Source organism: Nelumbo nucifera, chromosome 4 (genome assembly GCF_055504915.1).
Source record: "Nelumbo nucifera cultivar China Antique chromosome 4, China Antique-T2T, whole genome shotgun sequence".
Lineage (NCBI taxonomy): Eukaryota > Viridiplantae > Streptophyta > Magnoliopsida > Proteales > Nelumbonaceae > Nelumbo > Nelumbo nucifera.
In genome coordinates this window covers 52,619,007-52,644,932 of record NC_142652.1, presented here as the reverse complement: position 1 = coordinate 52,644,932, position 25,926 = coordinate 52,619,007, and the positions used below count along the sequence as shown (strand labels likewise).

Genomic DNA, 25,926 nt, shown 5'->3' with positions numbered 1-25,926 from the left:
TCGGACCATTTGCGGCACGATCGTCATTACTGAATGGCAACGATGCAAGAACCGGGCTTTCGGCATTCGTCGTGCATTGTGGGCCCCGCGATAGTATTGCATCTATCCGGAGGTGCGGCAGATCTGAAAAGCAAACACTCCGCTCACGTAGGAGCTTGTGCACGGTTACCAAGGGAGGAAGGCTGCATACACATTTTTTTCAAATCTAAAACAATTAATGGAAGGGAGCAAGATAGTTCATAAAGATCTAAGCGAGCATGAATTAAACTTGTGCGATCATACCAGCACAAATGCACCGGATCCCATCAGAACTCCGAAGTTAAGTGTGCTTGGGCGAGAGTAGTATTAGGATGGGTGACCTCCTGGGAAGTCCTTGTGTTTCACCCCAATTTTATTAATATTTTATTTCGATATCGTATTTGCAAATTCCATTTGTCGTGTCGGCGAGACAAACTCAAACAACGCGCCGGATACTCGGACCATTTGCGGCACGATCGTCATTACTGAATGGGAACCGTGCAAAAACCGGGCTTTTGGCATTCGTCGTGCATTGTGGGCCCCGCGATAGTATTGCATCTATCCGGGCGTGCGGCAGATCTGAAAAGCAAACACTCTGCTCACGTAGGAGCTTGTGCACGGTTACCAAGGGAGGAAGGCTGCATACACAGTTTTTTCAAGTCTAAAACAATTAATGGAGGGGAGCAAGATAGTGCATAAAGATCTAAGCGAGCATGAATTAAACGGGTGCGATCATACTAGCACTAATGCATCGGATCCCATCAGAACTCCGAAGTTAAGTGTGCATGGGCGGGAGTAGTCCTAGGATGGGTGACCTCCTGGGAAGTCCTCGTGTTGCACCCCAATTTTATTAATATTTTATTTCGATATCGTATTTGCAAATTCCATTTGTCGTTTCGGCGAGACAAACGCAAACAACGCGCCGGATACTCAGACCATTTGCGGCACGATTGTCATTACTGAATGGGAACCGTGAAAAAACCGGGCTTTTGGCATTCGTCGTGCATTGTGGGCCCCGCGATAGTATTGCATCTATCCGGGGGTGCGACAGATCTGAAAAGCAAACACTCTGCTCACGTAGGAGCTTGTGCACGGTTACCAAGGGAGGAAGGCTGCATACACAGTTTTTTCAAGTCTAAAACAATTAATGGAGGGGAGCAAGATAGTGCACAAAGATCTAAGCGAGCATGAATTAAACGGGTGCGATCATACCAGCACTAATGCACCGGATCTCATCAGAACTCCGAAGTTAAGCGTGCTTGGGCGAGAGTAGTACTAGGAAGGGTGACCACCTGGGAAGTCCTCGTGTTGCACCCCAATTTTATTAATATTTTATTTTGATTTGTATTTGCAAATTCCATTTGTTGTTTCTGGGAGACAACTGGAAACAATGCGTCGGATACTCGGACCATTTGCGGCACGATCGTCATTACTGAATGGCAACGATGCAAGAACCGGGCTTTCGGCATTCGTCGTGCATTGTGGGCCCCGCGATTGTATTGCATCTATCCGGAGGTGCGGCAGATCTGAAAAGCAAACACTCCGCTCACGTAGGAGCTTGTGCACGGTTACCAAGGGAGGAAGGCTGCATACACATTTTTTTCAAATCTAAAACAATTAATGGAAGGGAGCAAGATAGTTCATAAAGATCTAAGCGAGCATGAATTAAACTTGTGCGATCATACCAGCACAAATGCACCGGATCCCATCAGAACTCCGAAGTTAAGTGTGCTTGGGCGAGAGTAGTATTAGGATGGGTGACCTCCTGGGAAGTCCTTGTGTTTCACCCCAATTTTATTAATATTTTATTTCGATATCGTATTTGCAAATTCCATTTGTCGTTTCGGCGAGACAAACGCAAACAACGCGCCGGATACTCAGACCATTTGCGGCACGATTGTCATTACTGAATGGGAACCGTGAAAAAACCGGGCTTTTGGCATTCGTCGTGCATTGTGGGCCCCGCGATAGTATTGCATCTATCCGGGGGTGCGGCAGATCTAAAAAGCAAACACTCTGCTCACGTAAGAGCTTGTGCACGGTTACCAAGGGAGGAAGGCTGCATACACAGTTTTTTCAAGTCTAAAACAATTAATGGAGGGGAGCAAGATAGTGCATAAAGATCTAAGCGAGCATGAATTAAACGGGTGCGATCATACCAGCACTAATGCACCGGATCCCATCAGAACTCCGATGTTAAGCGTGCTTGGGCGAGAGTAGTACTAGGATGGGTGACCTCCTGGGAAGTCCTCGTGTTGCACCCCAATTTTTTTAATATTTTATTTTGATTTGTATTTGCAAATTCCATTTGTTGTTTCTGGGAGACAACTGGAAACAATGCGTCGGATACTCGGACCATTTGCGGCACGATCGTCATTACTGAATGGCAACGATGCAAGAACCGGGCTTTCGGCATTCGTCATGCATTGTGGGCCCCGCGATAGTATGGCATCTATCCGGGGGTGCGGCAGATCTGAAATGCAAACACTCTGCTCACGTAGGAGCTTGTGCACGGTTACCAAGGGAGGAAGGCTGCATACACAGTTTTTTCAAATCTAAAACAATTACTGGAGGGGAGCAAGATAGTGCATAAAGATCTAAGCGAGCATGAATTAAACGGGTGCGATCATACCAGCACTAATGCACCGGATCCCATCAGAACTACGAAGTTAAGTGTGCATGGGCGGGAGTAGTCCTAGGATGGGTGACCTCCTGGGAAGTCCTCGTGTTGCACCCCAATTTTATTAATATTTTATTCGATATCGTATTTGCAAATTCCATTTGTCGTTTCGGCGAGACAAACGCAAACAACGCGCCGGATACTCGGACCATTTGCGGCACGATTGTCATTACTGAATGGGAACCGTGAAAAAACCGGGCTTTTGGCATTCGTCGTGCATTGTGGGCCCCGCGATAGTATTGCATCTATCCGGGGGTGCGGCAGATCTAAAAAGCAAACACTCTGCTCACGTAAGAGCTTGTGCACGGTTACCAAGGGAGGAAGGCTGCATACACAGTTTTTTTCAAGTCTAAAACAATTAATGGAGGGGAGCAAGATAGTGCATAAAGATCTAAGCGAGCATGAATTAAACGGGTGCGATCATACCAGCACTAATGCACCGGATCCCAACAGAACTCCGAAGTTAAGCGTGCTTGGGCGAGAGTAGTACTAGGATGGGTGACCTCCTGGGAAGTCCTCGTGTTGCACCCCAATTTTATTAATATTTTATTTTGATTTGTATTTGCAAATTCCATTTGTTGTTTCTGGGAGACAACTGGAAACAATGCGTCGGATACTCGGACCATTTGCGGCACGATCGTCATTACTGAATGGCAACGATGCAAGAACCGGGCTTTCGGCATTCGTCATGCATTGTGGGCCCCGTGATAGTATTGCATCTATCCGGGGGTGCGGCAGATCTAAAAAGCAAACACTCTGCTCACGTAAGAGCTTGTGCACGGTTACCAAGGGAGGAAGGCTGCATACACAGTTTTTTCAAGTCTAAAACAATTAATGGAGGGGAGCAAGATAGTGCATAAAGATCTAAGCGAGCATGAATTAAACGGGTGCGATCATACCAGCACTAATGCACCGGATCCCAACAGAACTCCGAAGTTAAGCGTGCTTGGGCGAGAGTAGTACTAGGATGGGTGACCTCCTGGGAAGTCCTCGTGTTGCACCCCAATTTTATTAATATTTTATTTTGATTTGTATTTGCAAATTCCATTTGTTGTTTCTGGGAGACAACTGGAAACAATGCGTCGGATACTCGGACCATTTGCGGCACGATCGTCATTACTGAATGGCAACGATGCAAGAACCGGGCTTTCGGCATTCGTCATGCATTGTGGGCCCCGTGATAGTATTGCATCTATCCGGGGGTGCGGCAGATCTAAAAAGCAAACACTCTGCTCACGTAAGAGCTTGTGCACGGTTACCAAGGGAGGAAGGCTGCATACACAGTTTTTTTCAAGTCTAAAACAATTAATGGAGGGGAGCAAGATAGTGCATAAAGATCTAAGCGAGCATGAATTAAACGGGTGCGATCATACCAGCACTAATGCACCGGATCCCAACAGAACTCCGAAGTTAAGCGTGCTTGGGCGAGAGTAGTACTAGGATGGGTGACCTCCTGGGAAGTCCTCGTGTTGCACCCCAATTTTATTAATATTTTATTTTGATTTGTATTTGCAAATTCCATTTGTTGTTTCTGGGAGACAACTGGAAACAATGCGTCGGATACTCGGACCATTTGCGGCACGATCGTCATTACTGAATGGCAACGATGCAAGAACCGGGCTTTCGGCATTCGTCATGCATTGTGGGCCCCGTGATAGTATTGCATCTATCCGGGGGTGCGGCAGATCTAAAAAGCAAACACTCTGCTCACGTAAGAGCTTGTGCACGGTTACCAAGGGAGGAAGGCTGCATACACAGTTTTTTCAAGTCTAAAACAATTAATGGAGGGGAGCAAGATAGTGCATAAAGATCTAAGCGAGCATGAATTAAACGGGTGCGATCATACCAGCACTAATGCACCGGATCCCATCAGAACTCCGAAGTTAAGCGTGCTTGGGCGAGAGTAGTACTAGGATGGGTGACCTCCTGGGAAGTCCTCGTGTTGCACCCCAATTTTATTAATATTTTATTTTGATTTGTATTTGCAAATTCCATTTGTTGTTTCTGGGAGACAACTGGAAACAATGCGTCGGATACTCGGACCATTTGCGGCACGATCGTCATTACTGAATGGCAACGATGCAAGAACCGGGCTTTCGGCATTCGTCATGCATTGTGGGCCCCGCGATAGTATTGCATCTATCCGGGGGTGCGGCAGATCTGAAATGCAAACACTCTGCTCACGTTGGAGCTTGTGCACGGTTACCAAGGGAGGAAGGCTGCATACACAGTTTTTTCAAATCTAAAACAATTAATGGAGGGGAGCAAGATAGTGCATAAAGATCTAAGCGAGCATGAATTAAACGGGTGCGATCATACCAGCACTAATGCACCGGATCCCATCAGAACTCCGAAGTTAAGTGTGCATGGGCGGGAGTAGTCCTAGGATGGGTGACCTCCTGGGAAGTCCTCGTGTTGCACCCCAATTTTGTTAATATTTTATTTTGATATCGTATTTGCAAATTCCATTTTTCGTTTCGGCGAGACAAACTCAAACAACGCGCCGGATACTCGGACCATTTGCGGCACGATCGTCATTACTGAATGGGAACCGTGCAAAAACCGGGCTTTTGGCATTCGTCGTGCATTGTGGGCCCCGCGATAGTATTGCATCTATCCGGGGGTGCGGCAGATCTGAAAAGCAAACACTCTGCTCACGTAGGAGCTTGTGCACGGTTACCAAGGGAGGAAGGCTGCATACACAGTTTTTTCAAGTCTAAAACAATTAATGGAGGGGAGCAAGATAGTGCATAAAGATCTAAGCGAGCATGAATTAAACGGGTGCGATCATACCAGCACTAATGCACCGGATCCCATCAGAACTCCGAAGTTAAGTGTGCATGGGCGGGAGTAGTCCTAGGATGGGTGACCTCCTGGGAAGTCCTCGTGTTGCACCCCAATTTTATTAAAATTTTATTTCGATATCGTATTTGCAAATTCCATTTGTCGTTTCGGCGAGACAAACGCAAACAACGCGCCGGATACTCGGACCATTTGCGGCACAATCGTCATTACTGAATGAGAACCGCGCAAAAACCGGGCTTTTGGCATTCGTCGTGCATTGTGGGCCCCGCGATAGTATTGCATCTATCCGGGGGTGTGGCAGATCTAAAAAGCAAACACTCTGCTCACGTAAGAGCTTGTGCACGGTTACCAAGGGAGGAAGGCTGCATACACAGTTTTTTCAAGTCTAAAACAATTAATGGAGGGGAGCAAGATAGTGCATAAAGATCTAAGCGAGCATGAATTAAACGGGTGCGATCATACCAGCACTAATGCACTGGATCCCATCAGAACTCTGAAGTTAAGCGTGCTTGGGCGAGAGTAGTACTAGGATGGGTGACCTCCTGGGAAGTCCTCGTGTTGCACCCCAATTTTATTTTGATTTGTATTTGCAAATTCCATTTGTTGTTTCTGGGAGATACTGGAAACAATGCGTCGGATACTCGGACCATTTGCGGCACGATCGTCATTACTGAATGGCCACGATGCAAGAACCGGGCTTTCGGCATTCGTCATGCATTGTGGGCCCCGCGATAGTATTGCATCTATCCGGAGGTGCGGCAGATCTGAAAAGCAAACACTCCGCTCACGTAGGAGCTTGTGCACGGTTACCAAGGGAAAGAGGCTGCATACACATTTTTTTCAAATCTAAAACAATTAATGGAAGGGAGCAAGATAGGTCATAAAGATCTAAGCGAGCATGAATTAAACGGGTGCTATCATACCAGCACTAATGCACCGGATCTCATCAGAACTCCGAAGTTAAGTGTGCTTGGGCGAGAGTAGTATTAGGATGGGTGACCTCCTCGGAAGTCCTTGTGTTTCACCCTAATTTTATTAATATTTTATTTCGATATCGTATTTGCAAATTCCATTTGTCGTTTCGGCGAGACAAACTCAAACAACGCGCCGGATACTCGGACCATTTGCGGCACGATCGTCATTACTGAATGGGAACCGTGCAAAAACCGGGCTTTTGGCATTCGTCGTGCATTGTGGGCCCCGCGATAGTATTGCATCTATCCGGGGGTGCGGCAGATCTGAAAAGCAAACACTCTGCTCACGTAGGAGCTTGTGCACGGTTACCAAGGGAGGAAGGCTGCATACACAGTTTTTTCAAATCTAAAACAATTAATGGAGGGGAGCAAGATAGTGCATAAAGATCTAAGCGAGCATGAATTAAACGGGTGCGATCATACTAGCACTAATGCATCGGATCCCATCAGAACTCCGAAGTTAAGTGTGCATGGGCGGGAGTAGTCCTAGGATGGGTGACCTCCTGGGAAGTCCTCGTGTTGCACCCCAATTTTATTAATATTTTATTTCGATATCGTATTTGCAAATTCCATTTGTCGTTTCGGCGAGACAAACGCAAACAACGCGCCGGATACTCAGACCATTTGCGGCACGATTGTCATTACTGAATGGGAACCGTGAAAAAACCGGGCTTTTGGCATTCGTCGTGCATTGTGGGCCCCGCGATAGTATTGCATCTATCCGGGGGTGCGACAGATCTGAAAAGCAAACACTCTGCTCACGTAGGAGCTTGTGCACGGTTACCATGGGAGGAAGGCTGCATACACAGTTTTTTCAAGTCTAAAACAATTAATGGAGGGGAGCAAGATAGTGCACAAAGATCTAAGCGAGCATGAATTAAACGGGTGCGATCATACCAGCACTAATGCACCGGATCTCATCAGAACTCCGAAGTTAAGCGTGCTTGGGCGAGAGTAGTACTAGGAAGGGTGACCACCTGGGAAGTCCTCGTGTTGCACCCCAATTTTATTAATATTTTATTTTGATTTGTATTTGCAAATTCCATTTGTTGTTTCTGGGAGACAACTGGAAACAATGCGTCGGATACCCGGACCATTTGCGGCACGATCGTCATTACTGAATGGCAACGATGCAAGAACCGGGCTTTCGGCATTCGTCGTGCATTGTGGGCCCCGCGATAGTATTGCATATATCCGGAGGTGCGGCAGATCTGAAAAGCAAACACTCCGCTCACGTAGGAGCTTGTGCACGGTTACCAAGGGAGGAAGGCTGCATACACATTTTTTTCAAATCTAAAACAATTAATGGAAGGGAGCAAGATAGTTCATAAAGATCTAAGCGAGCATGAATTAAACTTGTGCGATCATACCAGCACAAATGCACCGGATCCCATCAAAACTCCGAAGTTAAGTGTGCTTGGGCGAGAGTAGTATTAGGATGGGTGACCTCCTGGGAAGTCCTTGTGTTTCACCCCAATTTTATTAATATTTTATTTCGATATCGTATTTGCAAATTCCATTTGTCGTGTCGGCGAGACAAACTCAAACAACGCGCCGGATACTCGGACCATTTGCGGCACGATCGTCATTACTGAATGGGAACCGTGCAAAAACCGGGCTTTTGGCATTCGTCGTGCATTGTGGGCCCCGCGATAGTATTGCATCTATCCGGGGGTGCGGCAGATCTGAAAAGCAAACACTCTGCTCACGTAGGAGCTTGTGCACGGTTACCAAGGGAGGAAGGCTGCATACACAGTTTTTTCAAGTCTAAAACAATTAATGGAGGGGAGCAAGATAGTGCATAAAGATCTAAGCGAGCATGAATTAAACGGGTGCGATCATACTAGCACTAATGCATCGGATCCCATCAGAACTCCGAAGTTAAGTGTGCATGGGCGGGAGTAGTCCTAGGATGGGTGACCTCCTGGGAAGTCCTCGTGTTGCACCCCAATTTTATTAATATTTTATTTCGATATCGTATTTGCAAATTCCATTTGTCGTTTCGGCGAGACAAACGCAAACAACGCGCCGGATACTCGGACCATTTGCGGCACAATCGTCATTACTGAATGAGAACCGTGCAAAAACCGGGCTTTTGGCATTCGTCGTGCATTGTGGGCCCCGCGATAGTATTGCATCTATCCGGGGGTGCGGCAGATCTAAAAAGCAAACACTCTGCTCACGTAAGAGCTTGTGCACGGTTACCAAGGGAGGAAGGCTGCATACACAGTTTTTTCAAGTCTAAAACAATTAATGGAGGGGAGCAAGATAGTGCATAAAGATCTAAGCGAGCATGAATTAAACGGGTGCGATCATACCAGCACTAATGCACCGGATCCCATCAGAACTCTGAAGTTAAGCGTGCTTGGGCGAGAGTAGTACTAGGATGGGTGACCTCCTGGGAAGTCCTCGTGTTGCACCCCAATTTTATTAATATTTTATTTTGATTTGTATTTGCAAATTCCATTTGTTGTTTCTGGGAGATACTGGAAACAATGCGTCGGATACTCGGACCATTTGCGGCACGATCGTCATTACTGAATGGCCACGATGCAAGAACCGGGCTTTCGGCATTCGTCATGCATTGTGGGCCCCGCGATAGTATTGCATCTATCCGGAGGTGCGGCAGATCTGAAAAGCAAACACTCCGCTCACGTAGGAGCTTGTGCACGGTTACCAAGGGAAAGAGGCTGCATACACATTTTTTTCAAATCTAAAACAATTAATGGAAGGGAGCAAGATAGGTCATAAAGATCTAAGCGAGCATGAATTAAACGGGTGCTATCATACCAGCACTAATGCACCGGATCTCATCAGAACTCCGAAGTTAAGTGTGCTTGGGCGAGAGTAGTATTAGGATGGGTGACCTCCTCGGAAGTCCTTGTGTTTCACCCTAATTTTATTAATATTTTATTTCGATATCGTATTTGCAAATTCCATTTGTCGTTTCGGCGAGACAAACTCAAACAACGCGCCGGATACTCGGACCATTTGCGGCACGATCGTCATTACTGAATGGGAACCGTGCAAAAACCGGGCTTTTGGCATTCGTCGTGCATTGTGGGCCCCGCGATAGTATTGCATCTATCCGGGGGTGCGGCAGATCTGAAAAGCAAACACTCTGCTCACGTAGGAGCTTGTGCACGGTTACCAAGGGAGGAAGGCTGCATACACAGTTTTTTCAAGTCTAAAACAATTAATGGAGGGGAGCAAGATAGTGCATAAAGATCTAAGCGAGCATGAATTAAACGGGTGCGATCATACTAGCACTAATGCATCGGATCCCATCAGAACTCCGAAGTTAAGTGTGCATGGGCGGGAGTAGTCCTAGGATGGGTGACCTCCTGGGAAGTCCTCGTGTTGCACCCCAATTTTATTAATATTTTATTTCGATATCGTATTTGCAAATTCCATTTGTCGTTTCGGCGAGACAAACGCAAACAACGCGCCGGATACTCAGACCATTTGCGGCACGATTGTCATTACTGAATGGGAACCGTGAAAAAACCGGGCTTTTGGCATTCGTCGTGCATTGTGGGCCCCGCGATAGTATTGCATCTATCCGGGGGTGCGACAGATCTGAAAAGCAAACACTCTGCTCACGTAGGAGCTTGTGCACGGTTACCAAGGGAGGAAGGCTGCATACACAGTTTTTTCAAGTCTAAAACAATTAATGGAGGGGAGCAAGATAGTGCACAAAGATCTAAGCGAGCATGAATTAAACGGGTGCGATCATACCAGCACTAATGCACCGGATCTCATCAGAACTCCGAAGTTAAGCGTGCTTGGGCGAGAGTAGTACTAGGAAGGGTGACCACCTGGGAAGTCCTTGTGTTGCACCCCAATTTTATTAATATTTTATTTTGATTTGTATTTGCAAATTCCATTTGTTGATTCTGGGAGACAACTGGAAACAATGCGTCGGATACTCGGACCATTTGCGGCACGATCGTCATTACTGAATGGCAACGATGCAAGAACCGGGCTTTCGGCATTCGTCGTGCATTGTGGGCCCCGCGATAGTATTGCATCTATCCGGAGGTGCGGCAGATCTGAAAAGCAAACACTCCGCTCACGTAGGAGCTTGTGCACGGTTACCAAGGGAGGAAGGCTGCATACACATTTTTTTCAAATCTAAAACAATTAATGGAAGGGAGCAAGATAGTTCATAAAGATCTAAGCGAGCATGAATTAAACTTGTGCGATCATACCAGCACAAATGCACCGGATCCCATCAGAACTCCGAAGTTAAGTGTGCTTGGGCGAGAGTAGTATTAGGATGGGTGACCTCCTGGGAAGTCCTTGTGTTTCACCCCAATTTTATTAATATTTTATTTCGATATCGTATTTGCAAATTCCATTTGTCGTGTCGGCGAGACAAACTCAAACAACGCGCCGGATACTCGGACCATTTGCGGCACGATCGTCATTACTGAATGGGAACCGTGCAAAAACCGGGCTTTTGGCATTCGTCGTGCATTGTGGGCCCCGCGATAGTATTGCATCTATCCGGGCGTGCGGCAGATCTGAAAAGCAAACACTCTGCTCACGTAGGAGCTTGTGCACGGTTACCAAGGGAGGAAGGCTGCATACACAGTTTTTTCAAGTCTAAAACAATTAATGGAGGGGAGCAAGATAGTGCATAAAGATCTAAGCGAGCATGAATTAAACGGGTGCGATCATACTAGCACTAATGCATCGGATCCCATCAGAACTCCGAAGTTAAGTGTGCATGGGCGGGAGTAGTCCTAGGATGGGTGACCTCCTGGGAAGTCCTCGTGTTGCACCCCAATTTTATTAATATTTTATTTCGATATCGTATTTGCAAATTCCATTTGTCGTTTCGGCGAGACAAACGCAAACAACGCGCCGGATACTCAGACCATTTGCGGCACGATTGTCATTACTGAATGGGAACCGTGAAAAAACCGGGCTTTTGGCATTCGTCGTGCATTGTGGGCCCCGCGATAGTATTGCATCTATCCGGGGGTGCGACAGATCTGAAAAGCAAACACTCTGCTCACGTAGGAGCTTGTGCACGGTTACCAAGGGAGGAAGGCTGCATACACAGTTTTTTCAAGTCTAAAACAATTAATGGAGGGGAGCAAGATAGTGCACAAAGATCTAAGCGAGCATGAATTAAACGGGTGCGATCATACCAGCACTAATGCACCGGATCTCATCAGAACTCCGAAGTTAAGCGTGCTTGGGCGAGAGTAGTACTAGGAAGGGTGACCACCTGGGAAGTCCTCGTGTTGCACCCCAATTTTATTAATATTTTATTTTGATTTGTATTTGCAAATTCCATTTGTTGTTTCTGGGAGACAACTGGAAACAATGCGTCGGATACTCGGACCATTTGCGGCACGATCGTCATTACTGAATGGCAACGATGCAAGAACCGGGCTTTCGGCATTCGTCGTGCATTGTGGGCCCCGCGATTGTATTGCATCTATCCGGAGGTGCGGCAGATCTGAAAAGCAAACACTCCGCTCACGTAGGAGCTTGTGCACGGTTACCAAGGGAGGAAGGCTGCATACACATTTTTTTCAAATCTAAAACAATTAATGGAAGGGAGCAAGATAGTTCATAAAGATCTAAGCGAGCATGAATTAAACTTGTGCGATCATACCAGCACAAATGCACCGGATCCCATCAGAACTCCGAAGTTAAGTGTGCTTGGGCGAGAGTAGTATTAGGATGGGTGACCTCCTGGGAAGTCCTTGTGTTTCACCCCAATTTTATTAATATTTTATTTCGATATCGTATTTGCAAATTCCATTTGTCGTTTCGGCGAGACAAACGCAAACAACGCGCCGGATACTCAGACCATTTGCGGCACGATTGTCATTACTGAATGGGAACCGTGAAAAAACCGGGCTTTTGGCATTCGTCGTGCATTGTGGGCCCCGCGATAGTATTGCATCTATCCGGGGGTGCGGCAGATCTAAAAAGCAAACACTCTGCTCACGTAAGAGCTTGTGCACGGTTACCAAGGGAGGAAGGCTGCATACACAGTTTTTTCAAGTCTAAAACAATTAATGGAGGGGAGCAAGATAGTGCATAAAGATCTAAGCGAGCATGAATTAAACGGGTGCGATCATACCAGCACTAATGCACCGGATCCCATCAGAACTCCGAAGTTAAGCGTGCTTGGGCGAGAGTAGTACTAGGATGGGTGACCTCCTGGGAAGTCCTCGTGTTGCACCCCAATTTTTTTAATATTTTATTTTGATTTGTATTTGCAAATTCCATTTGTTGTTTCTGGGAGACAACTGGAAACAATGCGTCGGATACTCGGACCATTTGCGGCACGATCGTCATTACTGAATGGCAACGATGCAAGAACCGGGCTTTCGGCATTCGTCATGCATTGTGGGCCCCGCGATAGTATGGCATCTATCCGGGGGTGCGGCAGATCTGAAATGCAAACACTCTGCTCACGTAGGAGCTTGTGCACGGTTACCAAGGGAGGAAGGCTGCATACACAGTTTTTTCAAATCTAAAACAATTACTGGAGGGGAGCAAGATAGTGCATAAAGATCTAAGCGAGCATGAATTAAACGGGTGCGATCATACCAGCACTAATGCACCGGATCCCATCAGAACTACGAAGTTAAGTGTGCATGGGCGGGAGTAGTCCTAGGATGGGTGACCTCCTGGGAAGTCCTCGTGTTGCACCCCAATTTTATTAATATTTTATTCGATATCGTATTTGCAAATTCCATTTGTCGTTTCGGCGAGACAAACGCAAACAACGCGCCGGATACTCGGACCATTTGCGGCACGATTGTCATTACTGAATGGGAACCGTGAAAAAACCGGGCTTTTGGCATTCGTCGTGCATTGTGGGCCCCGCGATAGTATTGCATCTATCCGGGGGTGCGGCAGATCTAAAAAGCAAACACTCTGCTCACGTAAGAGCTTGTGCACGGTTACCAAGGGAGGAAGGCTGCATACACAGTTTTTTTCAAGTCTAAAACAATTAATGGAGGGGAGCAAGATAGTGCATAAAGATCTAAGCGAGCATGAATTAAACGGGTGCGATCATACCAGCACTAATGCACCGGATCCCAACAGAACTCCGAAGTTAAGCGTGCTTGGGCGAGAGTAGTACTAGGATGGGTGACCTCCTGGGAAGTCCTCGTGTTGCACCCCAATTTTATTAATATTTTATTTTGATTTGTATTTGCAAATTCCATTTGTTGTTTCTGGGAGACAACTGGAAACAATGCGTCGGATACTCGGACCATTTGCGGCACGATCGTCATTACTGAATGGCAACGATGCAAGAACCGGGCTTTCGGCATTCGTCATGCATTGTGGGCCCCGTGATAGTATTGCATCTATCCGGGGGTGCGGCAGATCTAAAAAGCAAACACTCTGCTCACGTAAGAGCTTGTGCACGGTTACCAAGGGAGGAAGGCTGCATACACAGTTTTTTCAAGTCTAAAACAATTAATGGAGGGGAGCAAGATAGTGCATAAAGATCTAAGCGAGCATGAATTAAACGGGTGCGATCATACCAGCACTAATGCACCGGATCCCATCAGAACTCCGAAGTTAAGCGTGCTTGGGCGAGAGTAGTACTAGGATGGGTGACCTCCTGGGAAGTCCTCGTGTTGCACCCCAATTTTATTAATATTTTATTTTGATTTGTATTTGCAAATTCCATTTGTTGTTTCTGGGAGACAACTGGAAACAATGCGTCGGATACTCGGACCATTTGCGGCACGATCGTCATTACTGAATGGCAACGATGCAAGAACCGGGCTTTCGGCATTCGTCATGCATTGTGGGCCCCGCGATAGTATTGCATCTATCCGGGGGTGCGGCAGATCTGAAATGCAAACACTCTGCTCACGTTGGAGCTTGTGCACGGTTACCAAGGGAGGAAGGCTGCATACACAGTTTTTTCAAATCTAAAACAATTAATGGAGGGGAGCAAGATAGTGCATAAAGATCTAAGCGAGCATGAATTAAACGGGTGCGATCATACCAGCACTAATGCACCGGATCCCATCAGAACTCCGAAGTTAAGTGTGCATGGGCGGGAGTAGTCCTAGGATGGGTGACCTCCTGGGAAGTCCTCGTGTTGCACCCCAATTTTGTTAATATTTTATTTTGATATCGTATTTGCAAATTCCATTTTTCGTTTCGGCGAGACAAACTCAAACAACGCGCCGGATACTCGGACCATTTGCGGCACGATCGTCATTACTTAATGGGAACCGTGCAAAAACCGGGCTTTTGGCATTCGTCGTGCATTGTGGGCCCCGCGATAGTATTGCATCTATCCGGGGGTGCGGCAGATCTGAAAAGCAAACACTCTGCTCACGTAGGAGCTTGTGCACGGTTACCAAGGGAGGAAGGCTGCATACACAGTTTTTTCAAGTCTAAAACAATTAATGGAGGGGAGCAAGATAGTGCATAAAGATCTAAGCGAGCATGAATTAAACGGGTGCGATCATACCAGCACTAATGCACCGGATCCCATCAGAACTCCGAAGTTAAGTGTGCATGGGCGGGAGTAGTCCTAGGATGGGTGACCTCCTGGGAAGTCCTCGTGTTGCACCCCAATTTTATTAAAATTTTATTTCGATATCGTATTTGCAAATTCCATTTGTCGTTTCGGCGAGACAAACGCAAACAACGCGCCGGATACTCGGACCATTTGCGGCACAATCGTCATTACTGAATGAGAACCGCGCAAAAACCGGGCTTTTGGCATTCGTCGTGCATTGTGGGCCCCGCGATAGTATTGCATCTATCCGGGGGTGTGGCAGATCTAAAAACCAAACACTCTGCTCACGTAAGAGCTTGTGCACGGTTACCAAGGGAGGAAGGCTGCATACACAGTTTTTTCAAGTCTAAAACAATTAATGGAGGGGAGCAAGATAGTGCATAAAGATCTAAGCGAGCATGAATTAAACGGGTGCGATCATACCAGCACTAATGCACCGGATCCCATCAGAACTCTGAAGTTAAGCGTGCTTGGGCGAGAGTAGTACTAGGATGGGTGACCTCCTGGGAAGTCCTCGTGTTGCACCCCAATTTTATTTTGATTTGTATTTGCAAATTCCATTTGTTGTTTCTGGGAGATACTGGAAACAATGCGTCGGATACTCGGACCATTTGCGGCACGATCGTCATTACTGAATGGCCACGATGCAAGAACCGGGCTTTCGGCATTCGTCATGCATTGTGGGCCCCGCGATAGTATTGCATCTATCCGGAGGTGCGGCAGATCTGAAAAGCAAACACTCCGCTCACGTAGGAGCTTGTGCACGGTTACCAAGGGAAAGAGGCTGCATACACATTTTTTTCAAATCTAAAACAATTAATGGAAGGGAGCAAGATAGGTCATAAAGATCTAAGCGAGCATGAATTAAACGGGTGCTATCATACCAGCACTAATGCACCGGATCTCATCAGAACTCCGAAGTTAAGTGTGCTTGGGCGAGAGTAGTATTAGGATGGGTGACCTCCTCGGAAGTCCTTGTGTTTCACCCTAATTTTATTAATATTTTATTTCGATATCGTATTTGCAAATTCCATTTGTCGTTTCGGCGAGACAAACTCAAACAACGCGCCGGATACTCGGACCATTTGCGGCACGATCGTCATTACTGAATGGGAACCGTGCAAAAACCGGGCTTTTGGCATTCGTCGTGCATTGTGGGCCCCGCGATAGTATTGCATCTATCCGGGGGTGCGGCAGATCTGAAAAGCAAACACTCTGCTCACGTAGGAGCTTGTGCACGGTTACCAAGGGAGGAAGGCTGCATACACAGTTTTTTCAAATCTAAAACAATTAATGGAGGGGAGCAAGATAGTGCATAAAGATCTAAGCGAGCATGAATTAAACGGGTGCGATCATACTAGCACTAATGCATCGGATCCCATCAGAACTCCGAAGTTAAGTGTGCATGGGCGGGAGTAGTCCTAGGATGGGTGACCTCCTGGGAAGTCCTCGTGTTGCACCCCAATTTTATTAATATTTTATTTCGATATCGTATTTGCAAATTCCATTTGTCGTTTCGGCGAGACAAACGCAAACAACGCGCCGGATACTCAGACCATTTGCGGCACGATTGTCATTACTGAATGGGAACCGTGAAAAAACCGGGCTTTTGGCATTCGTCGTGCATTGTGGGCCCCGCGATAGTATTGCATCTATCCGGGGGTGCGACAGATCTGAAAAGCAAACACTCTGCTCACGTAGGAGCTTGTGCACGGTTACCATGGGAGGAAGGCTGCATACACAGTTTTTTCAAGTCTAAAACAATTAATGGAGGGGAGCAAGATAGTGCACAAAGATCTAAGCGAGCATGAATTAAACGGGTGCGATCATACCAGCACTAATGCACCGGATCTCATCAGAACTCCGAAGTTAAGCGTGCTTGGGCGAGAGTAGTACTAGGAAGGGTGACCACCTGGGAAGTCCTCGTGTTGCACCCCAATTTTATTAATATTTTATTTTGATTTGTATTTGCAAATTCCATTTGTTGTTTCTGGGAGACAACTGGAAACAATGCGTCGGATACTCGGACCATTTGCGGCACGATCGTCATTACTGAATGGCAACGATGCAAGAACCGGGCTTTCGGCATTCGTCGTGCATTGTGGGCCCCGCGATAGTATTGCATATATCCGGAGGTGCGGCAGATCTGAAAAGCAAACACTCCGCTCACGTAGGAGCTTGTGCACGGTTACCAAGGGAGGAAGGCTGCATACACATTTTTTTCAAATCTAAAACAATTAATGGAAGGGAGCAAGATAGTTCATAAAGATCTAAGCGAGCATGAATTAAACTTGTGCGATCATACCAGCACAAATGCACCGGATCCCATCAGAACTCCGAAGTTAAGTGTGCTTGGGCGAGAGTAGTATTAGGATGGGTGACCTCCTGGGAAGTCCTTGTGTTTCACCCCAATTTTATTAATATTTTATTTCGATATCGTATTTGCAAATTCCATTTGTCGTGTCGGCGAGACAAACTCAAACAACGCGCCGGATACTCGGACCATTTGCGGCACGATCGTCATTACTGAATGGGAACCGTGCAAAAACCGGGCTTTTGGCATTCGTCGTGCATTGTGGGCCCCGCGATAGTATTGCATCTATCCGGGGGTGCGGCAGATCTGAAAAGCAAACACTCTGCTCACGTAGGAGCTTGTGCACGGTTACCAAGGGAGGAAGGCTGCATACACAGTTTTTTCAAGTCTAAAACAATTAATGGAGGGGAGCAAGATAGTGCATAAAGATCTAAGCGAGCATGAATTAAACGGGTGCGTTCATACCAGCACTAATGCACCGGATCCCATCAGAACTCCGAAGTTAAGTGTGCATGGGCGGGAGTAGTCCTAGGATGGGTGACCTCCTGGGAAGTCCTCGTGTTGCACCCCAATTTTATTAATATTTTATTTCGATATCGTATTTGCAAATTCCATTTGTCGTTTCGGCGAGACAAACGCAAACAACGCGCCGGATACTCGGACCATTTGCGGCACGATTGTCATTACTGAATGGGAACCGTGAAAAAACCGGGCTTTTGGCATTCGTCGTGCATTGTGGGCCCCGCGATAGTATTGCATCTATCCGGGGGTGCGGCAGATCTAAAAAGCAAACACTCTGCTCACGTAAGAGCTTGTGCACGGTTACCAAGGGAGGAAGGCTGCATACACAGTTTTTTCAAGTCTAAAACAATTAATGGAGGGGAGCAAGATAGTGCATAAAGATCTAAGCGAGCATGAATTAAACGGGTGCGATCATACCAGCACTAATGCACCGGATCCCATCAGAACTCCGAAGTTAAGCGTGCTTGGGCGAGAGTAGTACTAGGATGGGTGACCTCCTGGGAAGTCCTCGTGTTGCACCCCAATTTTATTTTGATTTGTATTTGCAAATTCCATTTGTTGTTTCTGGGAGATACTGGAAACAATGCGTCGGATACTCGGACCATTTGCGGCACGATCGTCATTACTGAATGGCCACGATGCAAGAACCGGGCTTTCGGCATTCGTCATGCATTGTGGGCCCCGCGATAGTATTGCATCTATCCGGAGGTGCGGCAGATCTGAAAAGCAAACACTCCGCTCACGTAGGAGCTTGTGCACGGTTACCAAGGGAAAGAGGCTGCATACACATTTTTTTCAAATCTAAAACAATTAATGGAAGGGAGCAAGATAGGTCATAAAGATCTAAGCGAGCATGAATTAAACGGGTGCTATCATACCAGCACTAATGCACCGGATCTCATCAGAACTCCGAAGTTAAGTGTGCTTGGGCGAGAGTAGTATTAGGATGGGTGACCTCCTCGGAAGTCCTTGTGTTTCACCCTAATTTTATTAATATTTTATTTCGATATCGTATTTGCAAATTCCATTTGTCGTTTCGGCGAGACAAACTCAAACAACGCGCCGGATACTCGGACCATTTGCGGCACGATCGTCATTACTGAATGGGAACCGTGCAAAAACCGGGCTTTTGGCATTCGTCGTGCATTGTGGGCCCCGCGATAGTATTGCATCTATCCAGGGGTGCGGCAGATCTGAAAAGCAAACACTCTGCTCACGTAGGAGCTTGTGCACGGTTACCAAGGGAGGAAGGCTGCATACACAGTTTTTTCAAATCTAAAACAATTAATGGAGGGGAGCAAGATAGTGCATAAAGATCTAAGCGAGCATGAATTAAACGGGTGCGATCATACTAGCACTAATGCATCGGATCCCATCAGAACTCCGAAGTTAAGTGTGCATGGGCGGGAGTAGTCCTAGGATGGGTGACCTCCTGGGAAGTCCTCGTGTTGCACCCCAATTTTATTAATATTTTATTTCGATATCGTATTTGCAAATTCCATTTGTCGTTTCGGCGAGACAAACGCAAACAACGCGCCGGATACTCAGACCATTTGCGGCACGATTGTCATTACTGAATGGGAACCGTGAAAAAACCGGGCTTTTGGCATTCGTCGTGCATTGTGGGCCCCGCGATAGTATTGCATCTATCCGGGGGTGCGACAGATCTGAAAAGCAAACACTCTGCTCACGTAGGAGCTTGTGCACGGTTACCATGGGAGGAAGGCTGCATACACAGTTTTTTCAAGTCTAAAACAATTAATGGAGGGGAGCAAGACAGTGCACAAAGATCTAAGCGAGCATGAATTAAACGGGTGCGATCATACCAGCACTAATGCACCGGATCTCATCAGAACTCCGAAGTTAAGCGTGCTTGGGCGAGAGTAGTACTAGGAAGGGTGACCACCTGGGAAGTCCTCGTGTTGCACCCCAATTTTATTAATATTTTATTTTGATTTGTATTTGCAAATTCCATTTGTTGTTTCTGGGAGACAACTGGAAACAATGCGTCGGATACTCGGACCATTTGCGGCACGATCGTCATTACTGAATGGCAACGATGCAAGAACCGGGCTTTCGGCATTCGTCGTGCATTGTGGGCCCCGCGATAGTATTGCATATATCCGGAGGTGCGGCAGATCTGAAAAGCAAACACTCCGCTCACGTAGGAGCTTGTGCACGGTTACCAAGGGAGGAAGGCTGCATACACATTTTTTTCAAATCTAAAACAATTAATGGAAGGGAGCAAGATAGTTCATAAAGATCTAAGCGAGCATGAATTAAACTTGTGCGATCATACCAGCACAAATGCACCGGATCCCATCAGAACTCCGAAGTTAAGTGTGCTTGGGCGAGAGTAGTATTAGGATGGGTGACCTCCTGGGAAGTCCTTGTGTTTCACCCCAATTTTATTAATATTTTATTTCGATATCGTATTTGCAAATTCCATTTGTCGTGTCGGCGAGACAAACTCAAACAACGCGCCGGATACTCGGACCATTTGCGGCACGATCGTCATTACTGAATGGGAACCGTGCAAAAACCGGGCTTTTGGCATTCGTCGTGCATTGTGGGCCCCGCGATAGTATTGCATCTATCCGGGGGTGCGGCAGATCTGAAAAGCAAACACTCTGCTCACGTAGGAGCTTGTGCACGGTTACCAAGGGAGGAAGGCTGCATACACAGTTTTTTCAAGTCTAAAACAATTAATGGAGGGGAGCAAGATAGTGCATAAAGATCTAAGCGAGCATGAATTAAACGGGTGCGTTCATACCAGCACTAATGCACCGGATCCCATCAGAACTCCGAAGTTAAGTGTGCATGGGCGGGAGTAGTCCTAGGATGGGTGACCTCCTGGGAAGTCCTCGTGTTGCACCCCAATTTTATTAATATTTTATTTTGATATCGTATTTGCAAATTCCATTTGTCGTTTCGGCGAGACAAACGCAAACAACGCGCCGGATACTCGGACCATTTGCGGCACGATTGTCATTACTGAATGGGAACCGTGAAAAAACCGGGCTTTTGGCATTCGTCGTGCATTGTGGGCCCCGCGATAGTATTGCATCTATCCGGGGGTGCGGCAGATCTAAAAAGCAAACACTCTGCTCACGTAAGAGCTTGTGCACGGTTACCAAGGGAGGAAGGCTGCATACACAGTTTTTTCAAGTCTAAAACAATTAATGGAGGGGAGCAAGATAGTGCATAAAGATCTAAGCGAGCATGAATTAAACGGGTGCGATCATACCAGCACTAATGCACCGGATCCCATCAGAACTCCGAAGTTAAGCGTGCTTGGGCGAGAGTAGTACTAGGATGGGTGACCTCCTGGGAAGTCCTCGTGTTGCACCCCAATTTTTTTAATATTTTATTTTGATTTGTATTTGCAAATTCCATTTGTTGTTTCTGGGAGACAACTGGAAACAATGCGTCGGATACTCGGACCATTTGCGGCAGGATCGTCATTACTGAATGGCAACGATGCAAGAACCGGGCTTTCGGCATTCGTCATGCATTGTGGGCCCCGCGATAGTATGGCATCTATCCGGGGGTGCGGCAGATCTGAAATGCAAACACTCTGCTCACGTAGGAGCTTGTGCACGGTTACCAAGGGAGGAAGGCTGCATACACAGTTTTTTCAAATCTAAAACAATTAATGGAGGGGAGCAAGATAGTGCATAAAGATCTAAGCGAGCATGAATTAAACGGGTGCGATCATACCAGCACTAATGCACCGGATCCTATCAGAACTACGAAGTTAAGTGTGCATGGGCGGGAGTAGTCCTAGGATGGGTGACCTCCTGGGAAGTCCTCGTGTTGCACCCCAATTTTATTAATATTTTATTCGATATCGTATTTGCAAATTCCATTTGTCGTTTCGGCGAGACAAACGCAAACAACGCGCCGGATACTCGGACCATTTGCGGCACGATTGTCATTACTGAATGGGAACCGTGAAAAAACCGGGCTTTAGGCATTCGTCGTGCATTGTGGGCCCCGCGATAGTATTGCATCTATCCGGGGGTGCGGCAGATCTAAAAAGCAAACACTCTGCTCACGTAAGAGCTTGTGCACGGTTACCAAGGGTGGAAGGCTGCATACACAGTTTTTTTCAAGTCTAAAACAATTAATGGAGGGGAGCAAGATAGTGCATAAAGATCTAAGCGAGCATGAATTAAACGGGTGCGATCATACCAGCACTAATGCACCGGATCCCAACAGAACTCCGAAGTTAAGCGTGCTTGGGCGAGAGTAGTACTAGGATGGGTGACCTCCTGGGAAGTCCTCGTGTTGCACCGCAATTTTATTAATATTTTATTTTGATTTGTATTTGCAAATTCCATTTGTTGTTTCTGGGAGACAACTGGAAACATTGCGTCGGATACTCGGACCATTTGCGGCACGATCGTCATTACTGAATGGCAACGATGCAAGAACCGGGCTTCCGGCATTCGTCATGCATTGTGGGCCCCGTGATAGTATTGCATCTATCCGGGGGTGCGGCAGATCTAAAAAGCAAACACTCTGCTCACGTAAGAGCTTGTGCACGGTTACCAAGGGAGGAAGGCTGCATACACAGTTTTTTCAAGTCAAAAACAATTAATGGACGGGAGCAAGATAGTGCATAAAGATCTAAGCGAGCATGAATTAAACGGGTGCGATCATACCAGCACTAATGCACCGGATCCCATCAGAACTCCGAAGTTAAGCGTGCTTGGGCGAGAGTAGTACTAGGATGGGTGACCTCCTGGGAAGTCCTCGTGTTGCACCCCAATTTTATTAATATTTTATTTTGATTTGTATTTGCAAATTCCATTTGTTGTTTCTGGGAGACAACTGGAAACAATGCGTCGGATACTCGGACCATTTGCGGCACGATCGTCATTACTGAATGGCAACGATGCAAGAACCGGGCTTTCGGCATTCGTCATGCCTTGTGTGCCCCGCGATAGTATTGCATCTATCCGGGGGTGCGGCAGATCTGAAATGCAAACACTCTGCTCACGTAGGAGCTTGTGCACGGTTACCAAGGGAGGAAGGCTGCATACACAGTTTTTTCAAATCTAAAACAATTAATGGAGGGGAGCAAGATAGTGCATAAAGATCTAAGCGAGCATGAATTAAACGGGTGCGATCAGACCAGCACTAATGCACCGGATCCCATCAGAACTCCGAAGTTAAGTGTGCATGGGCGGGAGTAGTCCTAGGATGGGTGACCTCCTGGGAAGTCCTCGTGTTGCACCCCAATTTTATTAATATTTTATTTCGATATCGTATTTGCAAATTCCATTTGTCGTTTCGGCGAGACAAACTCAAACAACGCGCCGGATACTCGGACCATTTGCGGCACGATCGTCATTACTGAATGGAAACCGTGCAAAAACCGGGCTTTTGGCATTCGTCGTGCATTGTGGGCCCTGCGATAGTATTGCATCTATCCGGGGGTGCGGCAGATCTGAAAAGCAAACACTCTGCTCACGTAGGAGCTTGTGCACGGTTACCAAGGGAGGAAGGCTGCATACACAGTTTTTTCAAGTCTAAAACAATTAATGGAGGGGAGCAAGATAGTGCATAAAGATCTAAGCGAGCATGAATTAAACGGGTGCGATCATACCAGCACTAATGCACCGGATCCCATCAGAACTCCGAAGTTAAGTGTGCATGGGCGGGAGTAGTCCTAGGATGGGTGACCTCCTGGGAAGTCCTCGTGTTGCACCCCAATTTTATTAAAATTTTATTTCGATATCGTATTTGCAAATTCCATTTGTCGTTTCGGCGAGACAAACGCAAACAACGCGCCGGATACTCGGACCATTTGCGGCACAATCGTCATTACTGAATGAGAACCGTGCAAAAACCGGGCTTTTGGCATTCGTCGTGCATTGTGGGCCCCGCGATAGTATTGCATCTATCCGGGGGTGTGGCAGATCTAAAAAGCAAACACTCTGCTCATGTAAGAGCTTGTGCACGGTTACCAAGGGAGGAAGGCTGCATACACAGTTTTTTCAAGTCTAAAACAATTAATGGAGGGGAGCAAGATAGTGCATAAAGATCTAAGCGAGCATGAATTAAACGGGTGCGATCATACCAGCACTAATGCACCGGATCCCATCAGAACTCTGAAGTTAAGCGTGCTTGGGCGAGAGTAGTACTAGGATGGGTGACCTCCTGGGAAGTCCTCGTGTTGCACCCCAATTTTATTAATATTTTATTTTGATTTGTATTTGCAAATTCCATTTGTTGTTTCTGGGAGATACTGGAAACAATGCGTCGGATACTCGGACCATTTGCGGCACGATCGTCATTACTGAATGGCCACGATGCAAGAACCGGGCTTTCGGCATTCGTCATGCATTGTGGGCCCCGCGATAGTATTGCATCTATCCGGAGGTGCGGCAGATCTGAAAAGCAAACACTCCGCTCACGTAGGAGCTTGTGCACGGTTACCAAGGGAAAGAGGCTGCATACACATTTTTTTCAAATCTAAAACAATTAATGGAAGGGAGCAAGATAGGTCATAAAGATCTAAGCGAGCATGAATTAAACGGGTGCTATCATACCAGCACTAATGCACCGGATCTCATCAGAACTCCGAAGTTAAGTGTGCTTGGGCGAGAGTAGTATTAGGATGGGTGACCTCCTCGGAAGTCCTTGTGTTTCACCCTAATTTTATTAATATTTTATTTCGATATCGTATTTGCAAATTCCATTTGTCGTTTCGGCGAGACAAACTCAAACAACGCGCCGGATACTCGGACCATTTGCGGCACGATCGTCATTACTGAATGGGAACCGTGCAAAAACCGGGCTTTTGGCATTCGTCGTGCATTGTGGGCCCCGCGATAGTATTGCATCTATCCGGAGGTGCGGCAGATCTGAAAAGCAAACACTCTGCTCACGTAGGAGCTTGTGCACGATTACCAAGGGAGGAAGGCTGCATACACAGTTTTTTCAAATCTAAAACAATTAATGGAGGGGAGCAAGATAGTGCATAAAGATCTAAGCGAGCATGAATTAAACGGGTGCGATCATACTAGCACTAATGCATCGGATCCCATCAGAACTCCGAAGTTAAGTGTGCATGGGCGGGAGTAGTCCTAGGATGGGTGACCTCCTGGGAAGTCCTCGTGTTGCACCCCAATTTTATTAATATTTTATTTCGATATCGTATTTGCAAATTCCATTTGTCGTTTCGGCGAGACAAACGCAAACAACGCGCCGGATACTCAGACCATTTGCGGCACGATTGTCATTACTGAATGGGAACCGTGAAAAAACCGGGCTTTTGGCATTCGTCGTGCATTGTGGGCCCCGCGATAGTATTGCATCTATCCGGGGGTGCGACAGATCTGAAAAGCAAACACTCTGCTCACGTAGGAGCTTGTGCACGGTTACCAAGGGAGGAAGGCTGCATACACAGTTTTTTCAAGTCTAAAACAATTAATGGAGGGGAGCAAGATAGTGCACAAAGATCTAAGCGAGCATGAATTTAACGGGTGCGATCAAACCAGCACTAATGCATCGGATCCCATCAGAACTCCAAAGTTAAGCGTGCTTGGGCGAGAGTAGTACTAGGATGGGTGACCTCCTGGGAAGTCCTTGTGTTTCACCCCAATTTTATTAATATTTTATTTCGATATCGTATTTGCAAATTCCATTTGTCGTGTCGGCGAGACAAACTCAAACAACGCGCCGGATACTCGGACCATTTGCGGCACGATCGTCATTACTGAATGGGAACCGTGCAAAAACCGGGCTTTTGGCATTCGTCGTGCATTGTGGGCCCCGCGATAGTATTGCATCTATCCGGGGGTGCGGCAGATCTGAAAAGCAAACACTCTGCTCACGTAGGAGCTTGTGCACGGTTACCAAGGGAGGAAGGCTGCATACACAGTTTTTTCAAGTCTAAAACAATTAATGGAGGGGAGCAAGATAGTGCATAAAGATCTAAGCGAGCATGAATTAAACGGGTGCGTTCATACCAGCACTAATGCACCGGATCCCATCAGAACTCCGAAGTTAAGTGTGCATGGGCGGGAGTAGTCCTAGGATGGGTGACCTCCTGGGAAGTCCTCGTGTTGCACCCCAA

General features: G+C 46.8%; 41 non-coding genes and 14 pseudogenes across 41 annotated transcripts; all 55 read left to right on the top strand.

Annotated features, from left to right (window-relative positions):
• The first annotated feature begins 268 nt into the window (after nt 1-268).
• Nucleotides 269-387, top strand: LOC148797627 (5S ribosomal RNA; annotated as a pseudogene).
• A 355-nt stretch (nt 388-742) lies between these two features.
• On the top strand, nt 743-861 carry LOC148797626 (5S ribosomal RNA). Its single transcript, XR_016070224.1, has one exon. It is a non-coding gene; the product is annotated as a 5S ribosomal RNA (ribosomal RNA).
• A 355-nt stretch (nt 862-1,216) lies between these two features.
• On the top strand, nt 1,217-1,335 carry LOC148797625 (5S ribosomal RNA). Its single transcript, XR_016072294.1, has one exon. It is a non-coding gene; the product is annotated as a 5S ribosomal RNA (ribosomal RNA).
• A 354-nt stretch (nt 1,336-1,689) lies between these two features.
• LOC148797624 (5S ribosomal RNA) lies at nt 1,690-1,808 on the top strand (annotated as a pseudogene).
• Nucleotides 1,809-2,163: 355 nt separating this feature from the next.
• LOC148797623 (5S ribosomal RNA) lies at nt 2,164-2,282 on the top strand. The gene has a single exon (XR_016071698.1). It is a non-coding gene; the product is annotated as a 5S ribosomal RNA (ribosomal RNA).
• A 354-nt stretch (nt 2,283-2,636) lies between these two features.
• LOC148797622 (5S ribosomal RNA) lies at nt 2,637-2,755 on the top strand. Its single transcript, XR_016070317.1, has one exon. It is a non-coding gene; the product is annotated as a 5S ribosomal RNA (ribosomal RNA).
• Nucleotides 2,756-3,110: 355 nt separating this feature from the next.
• Nucleotides 3,111-3,229, top strand: LOC148797621 (5S ribosomal RNA). The gene has a single exon (XR_016072145.1). It is a non-coding gene; the product is annotated as a 5S ribosomal RNA (ribosomal RNA).
• Nucleotides 3,230-3,583: 354 nt separating this feature from the next.
• On the top strand, nt 3,584-3,702 carry LOC148797620 (5S ribosomal RNA). Its single transcript, XR_016072144.1, has one exon. It is a non-coding gene; the product is annotated as a 5S ribosomal RNA (ribosomal RNA).
• A 355-nt stretch (nt 3,703-4,057) lies between these two features.
• LOC148797619 (5S ribosomal RNA) lies at nt 4,058-4,176 on the top strand. Its single transcript, XR_016072143.1, has one exon. It is a non-coding gene; the product is annotated as a 5S ribosomal RNA (ribosomal RNA).
• A 354-nt stretch (nt 4,177-4,530) lies between these two features.
• Nucleotides 4,531-4,649, top strand: LOC148797618 (5S ribosomal RNA). The gene has a single exon (XR_016074702.1). It is a non-coding gene; the product is annotated as a 5S ribosomal RNA (ribosomal RNA).
• A 354-nt stretch (nt 4,650-5,003) lies between these two features.
• On the top strand, nt 5,004-5,122 carry LOC148797617 (5S ribosomal RNA). The gene has a single exon (XR_016074164.1). It is a non-coding gene; the product is annotated as a 5S ribosomal RNA (ribosomal RNA).
• Nucleotides 5,123-5,477: 355 nt separating this feature from the next.
• LOC148797616 (5S ribosomal RNA) lies at nt 5,478-5,596 on the top strand. Its single transcript, XR_016074163.1, has one exon. It is a non-coding gene; the product is annotated as a 5S ribosomal RNA (ribosomal RNA).
• Nucleotides 5,597-5,951: 355 nt separating this feature from the next.
• On the top strand, nt 5,952-6,070 carry LOC148797615 (5S ribosomal RNA). The gene has a single exon (XR_016072998.1). It is a non-coding gene; the product is annotated as a 5S ribosomal RNA (ribosomal RNA).
• Nucleotides 6,071-6,412: 342 nt separating this feature from the next.
• On the top strand, nt 6,413-6,531 carry LOC148797614 (5S ribosomal RNA; annotated as a pseudogene).
• Nucleotides 6,532-6,886: 355 nt separating this feature from the next.
• Nucleotides 6,887-7,005, top strand: LOC148797613 (5S ribosomal RNA). Its single transcript, XR_016070223.1, has one exon. It is a non-coding gene; the product is annotated as a 5S ribosomal RNA (ribosomal RNA).
• Nucleotides 7,006-7,360: 355 nt separating this feature from the next.
• On the top strand, nt 7,361-7,479 carry LOC148797612 (5S ribosomal RNA). The gene has a single exon (XR_016072293.1). It is a non-coding gene; the product is annotated as a 5S ribosomal RNA (ribosomal RNA).
• Nucleotides 7,480-7,833: 354 nt separating this feature from the next.
• LOC148797611 (5S ribosomal RNA) lies at nt 7,834-7,952 on the top strand (annotated as a pseudogene).
• Nucleotides 7,953-8,307: 355 nt separating this feature from the next.
• LOC148797610 (5S ribosomal RNA) lies at nt 8,308-8,426 on the top strand. Its single transcript, XR_016070222.1, has one exon. It is a non-coding gene; the product is annotated as a 5S ribosomal RNA (ribosomal RNA).
• Nucleotides 8,427-8,781: 355 nt separating this feature from the next.
• Nucleotides 8,782-8,900, top strand: LOC148797609 (5S ribosomal RNA). The gene has a single exon (XR_016071433.1). It is a non-coding gene; the product is annotated as a 5S ribosomal RNA (ribosomal RNA).
• A 353-nt stretch (nt 8,901-9,253) lies between these two features.
• LOC148797608 (5S ribosomal RNA) lies at nt 9,254-9,372 on the top strand (annotated as a pseudogene).
• A 355-nt stretch (nt 9,373-9,727) lies between these two features.
• On the top strand, nt 9,728-9,846 carry LOC148797607 (5S ribosomal RNA). The gene has a single exon (XR_016070221.1). It is a non-coding gene; the product is annotated as a 5S ribosomal RNA (ribosomal RNA).
• Nucleotides 9,847-10,201: 355 nt separating this feature from the next.
• On the top strand, nt 10,202-10,320 carry LOC148797606 (5S ribosomal RNA). Its single transcript, XR_016073349.1, has one exon. It is a non-coding gene; the product is annotated as a 5S ribosomal RNA (ribosomal RNA).
• Nucleotides 10,321-10,674: 354 nt separating this feature from the next.
• LOC148797605 (5S ribosomal RNA) lies at nt 10,675-10,793 on the top strand (annotated as a pseudogene).
• A 355-nt stretch (nt 10,794-11,148) lies between these two features.
• On the top strand, nt 11,149-11,267 carry LOC148797604 (5S ribosomal RNA). Its single transcript, XR_016070220.1, has one exon. It is a non-coding gene; the product is annotated as a 5S ribosomal RNA (ribosomal RNA).
• Nucleotides 11,268-11,622: 355 nt separating this feature from the next.
• On the top strand, nt 11,623-11,741 carry LOC148797603 (5S ribosomal RNA). Its single transcript, XR_016072292.1, has one exon. It is a non-coding gene; the product is annotated as a 5S ribosomal RNA (ribosomal RNA).
• Nucleotides 11,742-12,095: 354 nt separating this feature from the next.
• On the top strand, nt 12,096-12,214 carry LOC148797602 (5S ribosomal RNA; annotated as a pseudogene).
• Nucleotides 12,215-12,569: 355 nt separating this feature from the next.
• LOC148797601 (5S ribosomal RNA) lies at nt 12,570-12,688 on the top strand. The gene has a single exon (XR_016074691.1). It is a non-coding gene; the product is annotated as a 5S ribosomal RNA (ribosomal RNA).
• A 354-nt stretch (nt 12,689-13,042) lies between these two features.
• On the top strand, nt 13,043-13,161 carry LOC148797600 (5S ribosomal RNA). Its single transcript, XR_016070316.1, has one exon. It is a non-coding gene; the product is annotated as a 5S ribosomal RNA (ribosomal RNA).
• A 355-nt stretch (nt 13,162-13,516) lies between these two features.
• Nucleotides 13,517-13,635, top strand: LOC148797599 (5S ribosomal RNA). The gene has a single exon (XR_016072142.1). It is a non-coding gene; the product is annotated as a 5S ribosomal RNA (ribosomal RNA).
• A 354-nt stretch (nt 13,636-13,989) lies between these two features.
• Nucleotides 13,990-14,108, top strand: LOC148797598 (5S ribosomal RNA). The gene has a single exon (XR_016074680.1). It is a non-coding gene; the product is annotated as a 5S ribosomal RNA (ribosomal RNA).
• Nucleotides 14,109-14,462: 354 nt separating this feature from the next.
• LOC148797597 (5S ribosomal RNA) lies at nt 14,463-14,581 on the top strand. The gene has a single exon (XR_016074162.1). It is a non-coding gene; the product is annotated as a 5S ribosomal RNA (ribosomal RNA).
• A 355-nt stretch (nt 14,582-14,936) lies between these two features.
• Nucleotides 14,937-15,055, top strand: LOC148797596 (5S ribosomal RNA). Its single transcript, XR_016074161.1, has one exon. It is a non-coding gene; the product is annotated as a 5S ribosomal RNA (ribosomal RNA).
• Nucleotides 15,056-15,410: 355 nt separating this feature from the next.
• On the top strand, nt 15,411-15,529 carry LOC148797595 (5S ribosomal RNA). Its single transcript, XR_016071431.1, has one exon. It is a non-coding gene; the product is annotated as a 5S ribosomal RNA (ribosomal RNA).
• Nucleotides 15,530-15,871: 342 nt separating this feature from the next.
• On the top strand, nt 15,872-15,990 carry LOC148797594 (5S ribosomal RNA; annotated as a pseudogene).
• Nucleotides 15,991-16,345: 355 nt separating this feature from the next.
• On the top strand, nt 16,346-16,464 carry LOC148797593 (5S ribosomal RNA). The gene has a single exon (XR_016070218.1). It is a non-coding gene; the product is annotated as a 5S ribosomal RNA (ribosomal RNA).
• Nucleotides 16,465-16,819: 355 nt separating this feature from the next.
• LOC148797592 (5S ribosomal RNA) lies at nt 16,820-16,938 on the top strand. The gene has a single exon (XR_016072291.1). It is a non-coding gene; the product is annotated as a 5S ribosomal RNA (ribosomal RNA).
• Nucleotides 16,939-17,292: 354 nt separating this feature from the next.
• On the top strand, nt 17,293-17,411 carry LOC148797591 (5S ribosomal RNA; annotated as a pseudogene).
• Nucleotides 17,412-17,766: 355 nt separating this feature from the next.
• On the top strand, nt 17,767-17,885 carry LOC148797590 (5S ribosomal RNA). The gene has a single exon (XR_016069201.1). It is a non-coding gene; the product is annotated as a 5S ribosomal RNA (ribosomal RNA).
• A 355-nt stretch (nt 17,886-18,240) lies between these two features.
• On the top strand, nt 18,241-18,359 carry LOC148797589 (5S ribosomal RNA). The gene has a single exon (XR_016074669.1). It is a non-coding gene; the product is annotated as a 5S ribosomal RNA (ribosomal RNA).
• Nucleotides 18,360-18,701: 342 nt separating this feature from the next.
• LOC148797588 (5S ribosomal RNA) lies at nt 18,702-18,820 on the top strand (annotated as a pseudogene).
• Nucleotides 18,821-19,175: 355 nt separating this feature from the next.
• LOC148797587 (5S ribosomal RNA) lies at nt 19,176-19,294 on the top strand. Its single transcript, XR_016070217.1, has one exon. It is a non-coding gene; the product is annotated as a 5S ribosomal RNA (ribosomal RNA).
• A 355-nt stretch (nt 19,295-19,649) lies between these two features.
• LOC148797586 (5S ribosomal RNA) lies at nt 19,650-19,768 on the top strand. The gene has a single exon (XR_016072289.1). It is a non-coding gene; the product is annotated as a 5S ribosomal RNA (ribosomal RNA).
• Nucleotides 19,769-20,122: 354 nt separating this feature from the next.
• Nucleotides 20,123-20,241, top strand: LOC148797585 (5S ribosomal RNA; annotated as a pseudogene).
• Nucleotides 20,242-20,596: 355 nt separating this feature from the next.
• Nucleotides 20,597-20,715, top strand: LOC148797584 (5S ribosomal RNA). Its single transcript, XR_016069200.1, has one exon. It is a non-coding gene; the product is annotated as a 5S ribosomal RNA (ribosomal RNA).
• A 355-nt stretch (nt 20,716-21,070) lies between these two features.
• LOC148797583 (5S ribosomal RNA) lies at nt 21,071-21,189 on the top strand. The gene has a single exon (XR_016074658.1). It is a non-coding gene; the product is annotated as a 5S ribosomal RNA (ribosomal RNA).
• Nucleotides 21,190-21,543: 354 nt separating this feature from the next.
• Nucleotides 21,544-21,662, top strand: LOC148797582 (5S ribosomal RNA; annotated as a pseudogene).
• Nucleotides 21,663-22,017: 355 nt separating this feature from the next.
• LOC148797581 (5S ribosomal RNA) lies at nt 22,018-22,136 on the top strand. The gene has a single exon (XR_016074780.1). It is a non-coding gene; the product is annotated as a 5S ribosomal RNA (ribosomal RNA).
• Nucleotides 22,137-22,490: 354 nt separating this feature from the next.
• Nucleotides 22,491-22,609, top strand: LOC148797580 (5S ribosomal RNA). Its single transcript, XR_016074646.1, has one exon. It is a non-coding gene; the product is annotated as a 5S ribosomal RNA (ribosomal RNA).
• A 354-nt stretch (nt 22,610-22,963) lies between these two features.
• On the top strand, nt 22,964-23,082 carry LOC148797579 (5S ribosomal RNA). Its single transcript, XR_016069156.1, has one exon. It is a non-coding gene; the product is annotated as a 5S ribosomal RNA (ribosomal RNA).
• A 355-nt stretch (nt 23,083-23,437) lies between these two features.
• Nucleotides 23,438-23,556, top strand: LOC148797578 (5S ribosomal RNA). Its single transcript, XR_016074160.1, has one exon. It is a non-coding gene; the product is annotated as a 5S ribosomal RNA (ribosomal RNA).
• Nucleotides 23,557-23,911: 355 nt separating this feature from the next.
• On the top strand, nt 23,912-24,030 carry LOC148797577 (5S ribosomal RNA). The gene has a single exon (XR_016071430.1). It is a non-coding gene; the product is annotated as a 5S ribosomal RNA (ribosomal RNA).
• Nucleotides 24,031-24,383: 353 nt separating this feature from the next.
• On the top strand, nt 24,384-24,502 carry LOC148797576 (5S ribosomal RNA; annotated as a pseudogene).
• Nucleotides 24,503-24,857: 355 nt separating this feature from the next.
• On the top strand, nt 24,858-24,976 carry LOC148797575 (5S ribosomal RNA). Its single transcript, XR_016070216.1, has one exon. It is a non-coding gene; the product is annotated as a 5S ribosomal RNA (ribosomal RNA).
• A 355-nt stretch (nt 24,977-25,331) lies between these two features.
• Nucleotides 25,332-25,450, top strand: LOC148797574 (5S ribosomal RNA; annotated as a pseudogene).
• Nucleotides 25,451-25,805: 355 nt separating this feature from the next.
• Nucleotides 25,806-25,924, top strand: LOC148797573 (5S ribosomal RNA). The gene has a single exon (XR_016069199.1). It is a non-coding gene; the product is annotated as a 5S ribosomal RNA (ribosomal RNA).
• The last annotated feature ends 2 nt before the right edge of the window (nt 25,925-25,926 follow it).